Source organism: Erigeron canadensis, chromosome 2 (genome assembly GCF_010389155.1).
Source record: "Erigeron canadensis isolate Cc75 chromosome 2, C_canadensis_v1, whole genome shotgun sequence".
In the NCBI taxonomy this organism is placed as follows: Eukaryota; Viridiplantae; Streptophyta; class Magnoliopsida; order Asterales; family Asteraceae; genus Erigeron; species Erigeron canadensis.
In genome coordinates, this window is record NC_057762.1 from 27,145,801 (window position 1) to 27,162,416 (window position 16,616).

The following is a 16,616-nucleotide window of genomic DNA, read 5'->3' on the forward strand; positions in this document are numbered from 1 at the left end:
TATGTATTTAATCATGATACACGTTCATAACACGCATATGTTTATTTTCAATCACTTGTTCTATGATAGTATGATAACAATTAGGATTGTTTTTATATTTTTTGATAACAATTAGGACTCTTCTAATATTTGTCAATAAGTCATTAGATTTTCAAATAAATATTTTTTTTTAGAAAATATTTCATATATATGTTAAAAAAAATTTATTTAATTAAATGATTGTAAATTTTAAAAAAATTTCTTAAGTTGATGACTAAAAATAAATATAAATAAGTATTCAGAGCTAAAAAGTGTAAATTATTGATGGAAAACAAAAAAGTGTAAATTAATGAGACTTTTTCTACAAATTGATATAAATATTAATATAATAAAATATTTGGATAATGATTATTAGGATTTTTAGTTTATCTAAATGATGACATCATCAAAAGTCAATTTGATGAAATCGAACGATGTAATTGGTTAATTAGTCATTAGTTCAACTGTCTTATAGTATATATTAAGATTAAGATGTTAAAACAAACCGTTTTAAGTGTAAATTTATCACCTAAAATAAATTTATTGGTGTAAATTTATATAAAAAGTTAAAAGTGCAAATTTATCACCGAAAACATATTATTAGTGTATATTTATCACTGAATTTAAAAAAAAAAAAAAAACATTATTTGCCATCTAATCTAATGATTAAAGAAACCAACTCACTAAGATGGGTTGGTAACATGACCCATTAAAGATTTGTTGTGTCAAGGGACATAAGTTTTATTTTATTTTATTTTTAACGGCAGTGGTGATTGGACTCAACGATATACCTCTTCATCGTTCGGTAGAGATTGACTACGTCACTAGCACAGTCAATCTGAGGGCATGACAGACAGTGGAAGACTGGAAGTCTCACTACCGTTCTGGAGGGAATTAACTAATGCTAGAAAAAACCCACATGCTCCACCTCATTGGCAAAGACTTCCCAATATGTCTTTTAAAGGTTTTGATCCCGTAACCAATATTTAGCCTAGAGTTAAGGCTCTCCTGTAAGAATTCTTAAAGAAATTGGTAGACAAAGCATAATCTTCTTACAAGCTAAGTTCTATTCTTACTAAAAGTAAAACTAAAAATAACAACTAACTTTCGATGTAAAAAATTATCATGGGGCTGGCGTCTAAAAATTAAGGGGTTCCTATCATTGACGCTCAAAACTGTATACACATTCATAATTATATGAGTCTGATAAACTTAAATATTACGTTGATGATCTAATAAAATACTTAAATATAAAAGAAAAATCAATTATGTAATTAACTGTATCAAGAAAGCTATAATAAAGAGATTTTCGATTGATGAGAGCTAGTAATAAGTATAATTTTTTTATTTAGACACGTGTTAATATCCACTAATGACTAATAGTACACAAAAGTTATTGGCAAAATATATTTTAGTGACGAATCTGACCTTCTGATAACAAATTTGTTTTTTTAAACCATTATTTGATGACAAAATTAAGCTTGGAAATTGGAATATGTCCCTTTGAACATATTTGTTTCTCTCAAACTTACTACCACTTACCCAGTTACCCTTGAATATGCCGTCGACTCGTCGGGCCTTGTATATGGAGTTGAAAAACTCTTCTCGTTGACTCGTTGTCAACATAAACATTAACGTTAGAAACGAGTTTTTGCTAAATGCTTTCCCATCATTAGACCCCGTCACCCGGTAATCCGTAATCAAAGGATAATACAATATTTGGTCATGGGCTTGATATTCATTCATAGGAGCAAAATGGGCTTAAGTATCTAGTCCATTTAACATACAAATACAATGGATATACACTGATACACACATATAACAGTCTTGAGCCCATTGACAAAGATATAGTAGAATTCACAAGTATGGGCAAAATAAAAAGTATGCCTCGTGACTTTGATTTACCGGTCATGAATGTGACAATAAAACTATAGTTACACTCTCGCATTTGTTTTGATTGGGTTTGTGTGATGGTATATTTCTGTTAGACTTTTTATGAAGCTATTACGGAGTACATTTTTAGGTTTTGGGTTAATATATAATAGCTTAATTACTATCCAAACGAGCTCCCCAAGCTATTCGAGCTAGTTGAGTCTTCCATTACATGTAAAAAAACACGAACATGGTACCCGCGTAATGCGGCGGCGTTAGCGGGGACGACGGTTTTGTGTTGTCGGTGATGGTATTATTGGTGGTGGTGGCGGTGTCAAATGGTGTAAGATTATAGGTTGATGTAAAGATAATAGTGAAAATATTTTAGAAGATAAGGGTTGAAGTGTAAATTATTTAATTAAAAACATAAAATGTCCAAGGGCACTTTCGATATTTCAAAGACAGAACTTTCTAAAAATAAAAATAGGTCTTTGCTTTATTAAATAGTAAAGATATATTGTATTGCAGATTGAAACTAATTACCTCTAAATTATGCTACAGGCCTACAGATGTATACTCTTGATAAATAATTACTCTAAATTTTACTCATGAAACACACTGTTAAAGTGAGTTATATGAGTTTTTTAAATACAAGATAGTTTATACATGATCATAAATGAGATTATTCGAGCTCGGGTTCAAGTAATTAGACGAGCATATTGAATTTAAGACCTTGAAATATAGTTAGAATAAAAATTTTGAAGAAGATAAACGAGTATCGAGCTCGAATAATAACGATTCGAGTAATTTTTGGAATATTTAAATAAGCCCGAGCCTGAACTAGATTTGAGTAATAAATAGTTATAGAAAACCCTAAATTTCTGAAACTCAAATCAGCTCGTACTTACCTCTAGGCCTACATACACCCGATAAGGCATGGCCAAAGTTGCTAAACAAATTTTAGTGTAGATCATGTGTATATATATATATATATATTGAAACTAGAGCTATACACGCACGATGCAACGGCAACGCCGGTAACGGTGATGGGTGTGGGTGGCGACAGGTGGTGGTGGTGGTGGCGGTGAAGGGTTGTGATGATAATGGCGGTGGCGAGTAATGTAGCAGGAGAGGCCTAGAGGTAATTTGGTCTTTTCAAAGGCTGAAAAGTTTAAAAAGAAAAGGTGAGTTTGTTTTATTAAGTAGCAGGAGAGGCCTAGAGGGTGTGCAAACCCGATTCCCGACCGGGTCATAAATTTTGAGGGGGCATAAATTTTTGAACTTATATATATATATATCACTACAAATAAAATGCCATTTAGTGGCACATTTTTTTAGTGGCAAATGCCTTATGTGCCATTATAGAAAAGATTTTAATGGCACTTAACTTTTATGCCACTATAGAAAGAGAACATACAACTTATGCCATTAATGTACATAGTATTTGGTAGCAAAATATAGCAAGTCATCATAAATAACTAGATTTTGTGTCACATATATAAACTTATATCATTAAATATATTTAATTAACTTTTGATTTTCCAATTGTGTCTGTGTTGGTAAAGAAAATGATTTTGGCCCTCAAAATTTTAGGCGGGTGAAATCCCTCCCAAATGTCTTTTGAAATTTTTGGTATTCCTTTTTTAAAATACAGAATCTCTAAACTTTAGTCTATTTCATTTCCCCTCTAGTTCAGATATCTTTCCTAAATTACACTTTAAATCTCTCCACCATGAGTCCCTCTAATTTGAGATGTATTTCGAAGATATTTATGGGTTCTTATCCATTTAGCAATGATAACAAATCCTTAAGGGTTCAAACAACATCAAATAAGTAGGTAACTAATTTTTTCTTTTTTAATTGATTTGAAACAACGGTTCAGGGAATTAATTCGCGTTTTTATGCATTCTCATTTTTTCTTAATTCATTATTATGTCAGGTCCTTCTATTATTTTTTACAATTTTCTATAAATATCCTAGCTATATATAATATAGTCATAATTAATCTATGAATATTTATGTTTGTTAGGCTTTTCCAGGATTGATTTTTTATTCTAATACTATTATATCAATTCTTATCAGTGATGTTGATTGCAAATAATCGTCCAAGGAATCGGGTTTCACAGGTTGAACGAGATGACATTAACCAAGATTCTAATTTCAGGTTTTTTCATTATTTTGATTTATAAATTTATATATTGTTTTTGGAAATTTTTTGGGTTATTAGCTGTTGAGTTCAATTTATTAATGGTGAATGTTATTTTGTAGTCAAATTGTTTTAGGTGTGAAAATCAATCGATTACTGTTAAAGTTGTTATTTTAGCTATAAGTGAAAATCAATGGATTGTTTATGGGTTATAGATAAAGCACTGCGGGGTACTTTATTTGCTTAAATATCATCCTTGAAGCTTTAAATTTTCATCAGATAGCGCGGTATATAAATGATGATATTTTCATGCTTTGTGATATTACCTAGAATCTCAAGAATTAACTGCTACAATATGTGCAGAGTTAACTGGAATTTACAAGTGTAAGTGATGGCGAGAACAAGCAGGTATGGACAACGCAGATGAGAAGTAGAATGCATTTATTATGATAGCTTCTGAAGCATCAATTCTGTGTATAATTTTGTATTGTATTTAGCTAAATTCATTTCCAAATGTATGTACTTCGTAGAACAATATCAATAGACAATTGAATTTTATTCCAATTTATGGTAATGAACTAATAATACTTTGTGTTGTTTCGTATGTTCCTTATGTTATTATATTACAATTAATTATAAGTATGAATGACAAATTAGTTTAGCTAAACCAAAAATTAGCATAATTTCTTGAAATTCATTGGCAGTTTTAGTGACACAATACATATGCCACAAAAGTGAATTTTGTTAACAATGGCATAGAAAAAAGTGCCACAATAAACATATAAGGTTGCAGCGGCACAAGCAAAAAGTGCCACAAAAAGGCTTTAGTGGCAAAGTGCCACAAAAAGGCTTTAGTGGCACCGCCTGTAGTGGCACTTTTTTTGTATGCCACTGCATCTTAAATCGACTTTTAGTGACACTTCTTTTACATTTAGTGACACTTTTTGTGTGCCACTAAATGACAGTTTATTTGTAGTGTATATATATATATATTATATAAAATGTATAATATGTTAAAAGATGTGTTACAAGTTATTGAAATCTTATTTACGATCAATAATGTTTCAAAAAAGACTTGGTGGATTAACTATAATAACTATCGGGAACGAAATCTTAGATAACATAAATTGTGAAGAGCTAATTAACCAATTTGCTATGAAGAATGCTAGGAGAGTTTCACGGATCATCGGATAAATAAGTAATTACTGTGGTATGCAATGCTAAAATTATGATCTAATTATGCATATATAATTTTTTGTTATAATGCTAGTTATCGTTTATAAAAAGAAGTTATTTATACATTTGAAGTCGGTTAAAGTTAATGGCATAATTTTTCTTTGCTCGATCGGGGTGTTAAAATTCTCGGGGCCTGTTAAGTAGTATAGATATAGATATAGAAGTATATAAGTATAGATGATAGATAACTGTGATAATGAACCTACTCAATAACTATTGCAGCCTCCGTATAGTTAGCTCATTTAAGGCCAAGATTCGAAGTATTTCAGATATGAATTGCGTGATTGGGGGAAATACATATGGGGAGGTATTAAACAGAATTAGTAAGGACAAAATAAAACTAAGGTAATTAATTTATAAGTATGATGATAATGTAGCAGATATAACCGTATTAACCGTTTAAATGTGTCAAAGACTAATTGTACAAGAGAATCAACAAGGGTCAATTGGACGGCAATGGTTAGTTAGGTATTGATAAACATTAAAGGTAATGACGATTTAGATAGGGACAATAACTATATCTTATAACCAACCAAATTGAGAACCAGATTGAGAAAGATTGGATCAGAGTATTTTAATTAGGAACAGGAAAAGAAAACAATAGGTGTGGGTCATCATTTGATTTTATGCTACAAACTGAATAACTGATTTTTTGGGCACAACTTAATTGGGGCCGGGTTCCCTCCTTCCCTTTTTATATATAATTTAATTTGATTGGAAAATTTATATGTAATAAAGTTATGAGCGCGCGATTCAGCGATAACGGTAGTGGCGGTAACGGGTGGTGGTGATGTGCGGCTGTAACGGTGGCGGTGACGTTGGCGGCGGTGATGGAGTCGATCCGTGTAATGCGGTGGTGTAATGGTGGTGGTGGCGGTGAAGCGTGGCGGCAACAAGTAGTGTTATTGATGTAACGTGGTTTTGATGTATATTACATCATGCATTAGCACGTGTACATTGTTGAATGTTGAAACTTAAAATGAAATATGCTTTATAATATAGTATATACTAGAATTATACTCGCGTGATGCAGCGGTGTAATGACAGCAACAATGGTCTGTTTTAACAAACTAGATTAGAGAATTTCTAGTACTGCTTAATTTATCTACCTTTTTTTTGTATCGATCAGTAGAAAATAAGGATGAAGATCTCTTCAAGTTTGTCAAGTTGAGACAGGCTTCAAACTTAATCTTTTAAGTATTCACTTTTAGTTTTAGTCTAATAATTGATGGAATCCTTTCCAAAAAAGAAGGTACAAACAAAAGGTTGGCAAACAACCCAGTGCCTTTGTTATGCTATCTAACATATACTTACGATTATACAAACAATATAAGTAACACTAAAAAAATTAAGGAAATAATGTTGTTATGTTCAATCAGTGTGATCGGTTTAGTACAGTAGAAACTATATACGAGTACTATATATTATTTGATCTATGAAAGTGTTACATAAAAATTAAGGAAATAATGTTGTTATGCTCAATCAGTGTGATCGGTTTAGTACAGTAGAAACTATATACGAGTACTATATATTATTTGATCTATGAAAGTGTTACATATGATGATAAGTTAGATACAAATATTTACAACTTCACAAATATATATATATATATATATATATATTTACTGCAAATTTATCGATTTTCAACTTAAAAAACCTTTAATTTATTCTGTCCGGATATCTCTTTGAAAATTTACTTCAAATTTGTCAACTTCCAATATCACGCCTCAGGTCATACTACATTTGTCTTCAATCATAAATGTTTTAGCATCCGAAATTCACTTTATTGTGTGATATAATACGTAAATTTCGGAGATGCATTATCAATGCAACATTGTCATACACGAAAATTGTCTTGTTTAACGACTTTTTGGCATGAATGTTTGTTTAAGTCACAATTAGAGAGAGTCCCACAATCAGTAGCAAATAGTTGATTGTCTATCATACTTGATTTGCCTCTTTTTCAACTTAATTTTTTAACACCCATGCTAATCACTTTGGGAATGGACATCCACTCTACAGATATCCAAAAAAGGACCAAAAAACATGTTGTGGAAAGTTGGACAAAAAGAGTATTTTGTGGGGGCCAAATTGGCAATTGCTTATGTTTGAGTGACATCATAATAACGTGGACGCTATAGTCAACACCGACGCGCTCACCACAACAATTTTAGCTATTCACCTGTCGGCTTGAAATAATTTATTTCAAATTAACCCTCGTGGTTTGATCGTGTTACATTTTCTGATTTTTAATGTAATTAGCTTAAAACTTACCGACACAAATCCAAGATAGTGTAGGATTTGCTTAGCATGAAATGTATTACTTTTGGGGAAAAAATGTTTATTTGTCATATATAATCGGAAAAAAGGTTTTCTTTTTATATTTGATCGATATTTCTAGCAGTAAATTCGGGTGGAACCATATGTGAATTTAACAATATGTACTAGCTTGTCTTTACAAATGAGATGATAATGTTTCTAATGTGTTTTGAAGTGGCACTTTAATTTGATAACACTTTTGATAATCCGATAACTTAATTATATTTTAGTAATTTATCTTTTTTTTTTAAAAACTTTGTTTAAGACTAGCAAGAATTTTACATTGTATCAATTTTCTTTTTATCGTTAAGGCAAAACCTTAATGGTATCTCAGTGTTCTCATGGAGGTCTTAGGCCTAAGGAGACCCAGGTTCGAGTTCTGAAGGGACAATGTTTACTCCTATCAATCGTCGTGCCATTTGACGATTCAATAAGAGGTTTTCCTCCCTTGGTGGTTCCTTGAAAATTCGAATGACATTTTGCCCAAAAAACATAGCTGTCGATAAGTGGAACGAACAAGATCTGATACATTAAAAAGAAAAATCAAACTTCTTTTAGGTAATTTAATAAATTTCTATTAGTTGCAAAATACTTTCTTTTAACCAATAATAAAAGGTTCAAACAGTTTTAGTAATAAATGCACAAAAGATACAGATAAAACTATACATTGTTTTTGCATATAATGCCTTTTTTTCCTTTCATTCACGCATGTCTAACAAATATGAGACATGATAAGGAAATGCAATAGTCTATTTGATCAGCTACTTAATTTCAATCACCCATCAATTTCATTAACATATCATGCTATTAAAAAAACTCAAAAATTTCACAACATATAGTTGTGGTAGATGTGTTTGCATTCATCAACCAAATCACAAAGGCGAAGCTTGGTTGGGACCTTGGGGTGGGGGACCTATTTGGACACACATTCACACAATTAACGTTAACATTAACATATGGAAATAAACGCTTACCTATAATTTTATTTATAGAAAATTAACTATTAACTTTGATTGTTACGGATTTTACTTGCTAAAGCTTTGAGATCTAATCTTTGGTTTGTCTATCGATTAGTAATAGTTATAATGTACTTATGAATACACTAACCAAATAGTCAATTGAACTATAAACTTACCACTCGAAAAGATCATAATTAACAAGACATATCTAACGCCTTGAATTTCAAGTATAAGTAACAGACATGCTTCTTTAAATCATGACCTTTAATCTTAATTTAATGGTTAAGATCTTCAACTATTTTAGAGGAGTTTAATCTTTTCTTGAGATATTATATAAATTTAATATCCTTTTAATCATCTCCGAGAATAGATATATGGAGTTTTTGATTAGAGTGCTTAAGTTCAAGCTTAGATGAACGATTGTGGTAGAAATTCTCAACATTTAAAGACTAAAATCGTTATAACTTAAACATATATTAAACGAAATGATCAAGCTCACCGCAAGTTATTATGTAAGGTCATAATTCCATGATCGAGTTAAGGATTAGATCCTCGTAAATCACATTTTCATTAAATAGATATGCATGCACATATCTATTTAATGAAAACGTAACTGTTCTAGTTATGACAATGATTGCCCTGGTTTAAGTGGGCTTTTTTCCTTTTGGATGATGGGGACGAACAATGTAAAGGTCATAAACACTAGTCCCACAAAACTTAAAGATCATTTAATTGCTTTGTGGAAAGCCAGCTGAAAGTAATGCGCGCAGCAACACAATTCCTAGATCTTCCTACTTGGTAGGGGACAGTACGTAGCAATGGCCTTGCAACGTGGAAGAAATATTTGTTACATAATACATAACGATTTTGTTTGTATAAGGTTACAAAAAGAAGCCAAAAGGTAAAATAACTAATAGAAAAATCCAATTTACTATTTGTAACAGTTATTATGTTTTTCCCATATACACCGTTAAAATATTATGGTCCATAACCCATAAAAGACAAAAATAAGCAGTTTTTTTTCCTTTCTTTTAATTACTATGTTTAGTACTTTGGGTTTAAATATAAAAAAAATTATTTTACTCGGTAACATTTATTTAATTAATTAATGTATCTTCGGCCATCACTTCCATCACATCAATTGTTAAGCGAAATTAAACATTCAACCTTGCATACCACCTCCACGCCGTGACCAATTATGCTCTCTCATCTCGCCGATATTCAAACCCACCTCTCCAATGGCTCATTCCCAGGAAACTGACGTGATAGCTCTTTTCTGATAATCAATATGTCCCCGATCAAGATGCTCTAATTGTTATCTAAAAACAACGGCGTCCTTAATTACGTAACATTATGAAATCATAAATAACACTTGATAAATACAAAAGATGAAATAAGCAGTAGTAACAATAAACAAAAATAGCATATATACAGAGGAAGTGATATCCGTACCATAAAATTTGATATATTTACCAGTGTTGTGCATTATATATTTGTACATTGTGTTTTGAAACATGTACAGTGTGATGAATATATCAAATGTTGCGATATGATTATCACTTTCTATATATATATAAAAATAATAAGAATCCTAGCTTTTTAAAACCTTCTGTCAATTTAAAGCTATTTTTAAAACTTGTCACATAGATTTTTATCCTATGTGTCATCTTCATATTTTTTTCACAATATTTATTTATTTAATAAACGGAAATTATTAAATATATTGGTATGTAACAAAATAAAAATTTGAAATTAATAAAATTGATTTTGTTTCCTAAAAACCAACATTAGTTTTAGTAAGTAGATTATAATTGTGTCGACACCAATACCATCATATTTTCTTTTAAGTTGATTTTTATTTCATTTTCGAAATTCTTTTAATTTTTATGTGTTTTATATATTTATCTTTAAAACTTTATTAGCTGATTAGTTATGGACAACTAAACCTTTTCTTTCTTTTTGTTAATTTGATTAGACGATTAACTGTTTATTTTGAGTTAATTTTGACATTAAAATTTATGGTTCTTATCATCATTTTTCTCATCCAACTTTTTTCATTTCTTCAATTCTTTATCTAGGTGAATGAAATTTAGATGCTTATGTTTATACTTTTTTCATTAATCTGCTATATTTTTTGGTTTTGGTTTGATTTTGACATGGTTATCCATTAAAACTTAAAGGAAAAATTGATGATAAATTTTGATTTAAAATATTTGATTTTCACTTTTAAAGACTTGACGATAAAATTAAATGTCTATTCTACATTTTCACATTTTGTTAAGTTTATGAACATTAGACTTTGGAATAAGATTTATATATGTACTTTTACAGATTTTATGCTTTAATGCATTATTATATATTAGTTCATGTTCATTTTTATTCTTTTTTACGTAGGTTATTTTAAATAACCGCACATCGTGCGGGTAAAAGAGCTAGTATATATATATATATATGAGAAAAAGTGAGTATGTGGTTGTTAAATATCTAACTTGTAAACATCTAATTATATATATATATATATATATATGGGGGAAGGGAATATGAGGCTGTTATGCACTTAAGTTGGGTGAAAAACCCCTCACATTTCTTTTTTAAACCATAAAAATCATGGGGGCCAAACACTTATTCAAAATATTAACATATTGGTACGCGAAGGGTTTTTCACCTAAGTTGGGTGCATAACAGCCACATACTCACTTTTCTCTCTCTTTATATATATATATATACTAGGTATTTTACCCGCACGATGTGCGGTTATTTAAATTGATGATGAATATTGTTTGTAGATACTTGTAAAACATGTTATAAAGAAATGGTATCAAAGTTAATTAATATGTAAATTAGTAATAAACACATTCATGTTTAATGTCATGTACAAAAGAACTACGGAAATATGTCATACAATGTAAAAATAAAGGTAATTTGATGGGAATTCTCTAATTCAATGTACAACATTGTTATGCTGAGTTTTTTTATTTTTTTTATTTTTTTTATCAATAGTTAGTTTCCATTCTCAAACTTTTTGGCAAGAGTGAATCTGGGTCTTTCAAAACACAAATCTTCAATTACGTCGTGATGTGAGTTGGTTAACAATATTAAAATGAGAACTAAATTAAAATGAGAACAAATGAGAACACTTAAAAACTACATTTTGATGCATTAAAAGTCTATAAAACTGACATAGTGCATAACTAATTATCATTATTTAAGTGTTTAACAACACATTAATTCGTCAAAAGCAAAAAAATCACGTTTTTTGTTTGATGCATCATTTTGATGAATTTGCATGCAAGATAGATGCACAAAAAAAACCGTGATTTTTTTTATTTTGACGGATCAATGTGTTGTTAAACACTTAAATAATGATAATTAGTTAATATAACACGTATCTTTGAAAAATCTTTAAACCATTCGTTATTTTTTTGTTTGAATGAAATTATTAATTTTTATTTTAATACATAAATTAAATAATATTTAAATATAAATATAAATTGTGAGAAAAAATATGGGTATTACCTTGATCAATAAAAAGCCCTTGAGTAAGACAAATTAGTAAAAATGAGTCAATAAAAAATAAATAAATTCTGTATTAAAAGTAATTTTTTGTTTGAGTTGGGGTGGAAAGTGACTGCTCCTATACATTATTTTTTCTCTTTTAAGAATTAAATCATCAAAACATTAATTATCAGATTTTTACATGGCGAATAAATCCCAATTACAATAATACAATCACGACGAAGCCAGGGTCTTATTTTTCTGATGAGCCAAACTTTCTTTTTTAAAAAATATATATGAATCGATGACTAAAAAAATTAAGTCACAATAATATTTTCATGTAAAAACTTATAAATTGCAATTGATTTCCATAATAGATCATTTTAAAAAATATAAATTGTGGGAAAAAAGTATGGAGATGCTACATATGATAAATCCTACGTGACATATTTTTAAAATAAGTTTGATTTTTTAGAGGCTTTAGAATCGTTCGGTTTCTTACTGTTTTAATAATTATATATATATATATATATATATATATAATAAATGACCCCCCCCCCCCCCCCCCACAAAAAAAAAAGAAAAAAGAAAAAAACATGTTTTTATGAATAGAAAAATCAAAATGTAAAAATTACACACCTAAAACATATTCGCATTCCTCTCTATATACACATATAATATATGATACTATAAGCGTTATATACTTATATAATACTTCGTAAAGTGTTGCGAAAGCGGTTTGGTTGTGGTGTGCATACATCATTTTACCCAACGTGCATAAAAAACTTGTATTTTATCTCGTTATAATTCAAGAATAGACTTTTATATAGTAAAAGATATAACTTTTTATACATGTTATTAATAGTACTTTGGGGTTTTGTCGTTAGAAAAATATTTAAAGATATGTCTTTATTAAATGTATTTTTAATATATATATATATATAATAATATAAGAAAAGAAACCCTTAAAATATCAATTAAGGAGTTTGAATAATTAAAGGTCTCGAATTAAAGACATAGAAAATACATTATCAAGGAATTTTACAAATAAAGTCCTACATTGAAATAGGTTTGAGTCATGTAGATGAGACATAGTTTTATCCCAATTAAATATTATGCCTTCGTGCGGTTTAGTTATGGGTTTTTTCTTCCTATTAGGTATTGAGGGTGAGACTCTCGAGCGCAGACACGGGTAAGACAACGTAAGTTAGATCCCTTGTTGCAAGCAAATGATTCACACCATTAAAAAGATTGTTGCAAGCAAATAATTCACACCATTAAAAAAAAGTTTTAATCATAGGATTTTTTATTTTTAGATATAAAAAGATAATGTCACAATCTAACAATTTGTCAATAACGTCTTTAATCCTTTTACTTATACTCTTTTTATTAACAAACCTTTCATGTAAGTTTGTTTATTATTTGAATTTTGAGTTTTTGTTAGATTAAATTAGAAAATTCAAAGAATATTGGATTTTCTAAATAAGTTATTTAAGAAAACGATTTCTTAGTACGTCATCGAACACAAAAAAATTAATACAATTTTCCTGTTTTTATTGATCATAAAATTTAAAAATATCATAAATCAATATACAATCTTTTATATATATTAAAAAAGAACCTTTAATTCTAAATTAAAGAAATCAAGACCCTTCATTAGTCTTCAACATTTAATATCCATCATTAAATCAACTTTGATGACATCATCTTTGACTAAACAATGAGTTTTATACATTTTCAGTCCTCCAACTTTAATAAGTATGAGACTTTCGACATAGTAATATTAAAATTTTAAAACGATATTTAGGTTAATTCAAACAGTTCATTCTCACTTTCAAAGTTTATGGCCTCCATAATGTCAACCTTGATTAATTCGTAATTTTCTTATACAAACCATTAGCAATAAAAGTTATAGAAAGGGATATATTTGTGTATGTGTGTTTTATGAAGAGATATGTCGGTATAAGACAAACTATAAACACAACGTGAACTAAACCAAATTTAAGAAAATATATTAGTGAAAGTTAATTACTTCGAGAATACGAAAAGCTCAACAACCTGTCACAAATAGTGACGTTTTATTTACCAATGCTTCCTTAAATAAACGAAAGGCCTACAGCACCATTAATCTAAGGATGGCAACAGACGAGAAAAAATTTGTTATTCGTCCATTTGCGGATCGCAAGCGGATGATGGGTATAGCTAACTATACTAATTAGACGTATAAGTACAACCCAAAAATTGTTCCATTTGAGGCTCTCTTTGATGAAGGAGACGTTAGGAAATCAATAACTTCGCTATGGCTTCAGTGAAGAAGATTAGATGCTTATGTATCATAGGCACAAAATCAGGTTCTACAAAACCAATACTATTCGTGTATCCAATTATTTTGAGGATGCCATGGATCCTTATAAGGTAGTTCACATTGGGCCAACCTTTATATCTTTCAACTCAATGGAAAACGCATGTTGTAATATGTAAAAAAATATAATTATTTGTGAGAGTTAAGGTATGCCTACATCTTAACCTCCCCCATACACCGTCGAGGTATTGGGGCTCAAAACCCGCGGAAGGCGGCACTGAGCAGTTACTTAATCTTTTGTGACATTACATAGTCTTATTAATTATATTTATACGATGGTTGATTTATAAAAACGACCGGTTAAGTATGATTGTGCTTAATTTATTTATTATTGTGTCAGTTTCTATAGCCTTTAAGTACTTTTTTTTATATCATTATGCTAACTTTTTATACGTATAAATACAATTTTTTATAAGTTTCCCCTACGTTTCACGCAGGATATATTCTAGTAGAAGTATAAAATGTAGAAGCTCGGGATCATTTATGGGGATAAAATCTTTGTTCCCGCAGTTTGGTTAGTGGGCGATCGTCTCTCTACGTACGTCCGTGGGGTCCTAGCCGAGTTTCATAAAGCTCGCCGGTGTCGAGCTAGTTTTGAATCCTTATAATAAATAGTACATTTAAAAGCAGAATGTTAATTAACAGTGGCAACTCTGAGAATTCAAGTGTCCAAACCGAACTGGGAGAAAAATGCCCCCAACTCATAGGATTCCAATTATATAAGCAATTTTATTTTAAATAAATGACGTTATAACAATAACATAATGATAGTATGAGAAATACTTACCACAATAATTAACCAATGATTCAGGAAGCTCGCCTATCATTTTTCATAGAAAATTGGGTTGATTAGCTGTTCGCAGCCTATATTTTCTAAAATTTCATTCTCAATAGCTATCATTGTCAATCCACTATCTTTCTTGGGACATTTTTGAATAGCTCAAATCTTGTCTCAAGGGAAGAACGAGCCTAATCAACAATATAAAAGAGATAGTTCACTCTAAAGTTCTCTTCCGAGGTAAATGAAACTTCTTGGCTACTCAAGTTCTCACCAAATTGTTTTTTCCTATGAATAACACGGTTTTATGGAAAAATCAGATCAATATCCATTTCACGAGCAATCTCTTTTACTTCATCAATTGCTTTTGAAAATCCCTTTTCTCTATAATATTTGAAATACTAAATTAATCTGTTTATTTTTTTCGATAGTTATATCAAGATGCATATTCTTTCATTAAAGCTTTTTACCCACCAGAGTAAAACTAAAATATTCTTACTGATGTTACTCTTTATCTTCTAAATTTTATTTGAACTCTCTGTGTGATAAAAAAAATTGTTAGGAGTATTTACTCTTTATCTTCTACACTTCATTTAGATGTTTAATCATTAATTAAAGTAAATTGGTAAAGATGTATAAATTATTACTAAGAACAAAACTTTGTATGTATATACATATTATAGTATTGGCATTAACTTGTTACTAGAATCAAATATATCCATATAATATAATATATTATACTTTTACATATATAATATACATAGATACTTTTTAAAAATTTTGTGCCCTCTCCAAAATTATACCCCGGCCGGAGGTCTTGCTTGCCACTCTCGGGGCCTCCCATGTTAATTAATTTACTATATCGTCTTTATACAATTCTTAATAGAATCGGTTTCCAAGAATATGTAAAAACTACAGAGAATATTATAATCTTGTCAGTATATTATACGAGTAATTTTAAAACTTTGTATGTTTCTCAGAAAACAATTATTTAAATATTTTCTTAACCACTTATCTATACCTCTTGTAATACAAACTAGAGTTCTTAATTTAACAGTTTTTTTTCTACCCAAAATAACCATGTACACAAATAAAACGCTACACGCTTCTCATTCTCCTTTTTCTTTTCCTCTGCCCACACTAAACACACACACAAACACACCTATCTTACCATAACCACCCATCGTCGTCAATCACCGCATTCCATTACCACCAAAGCCATAAATCCCCAAAATTATTAGCGTTTAATCGTCGCAAGCGCGAGCAACCATCTATATAACAAATTTAGTTAGTGGGTTGATATTTCACTGGTAAAATCTTTGACTTCGGCATATCAAATTGAGGTTCGAACCTTATTTTTACATGTATGAGACTATTGAAGGTTTTGGACATCTTAGGTTTTATTTTTGGTATATGTTTAGTTTAAAAAGA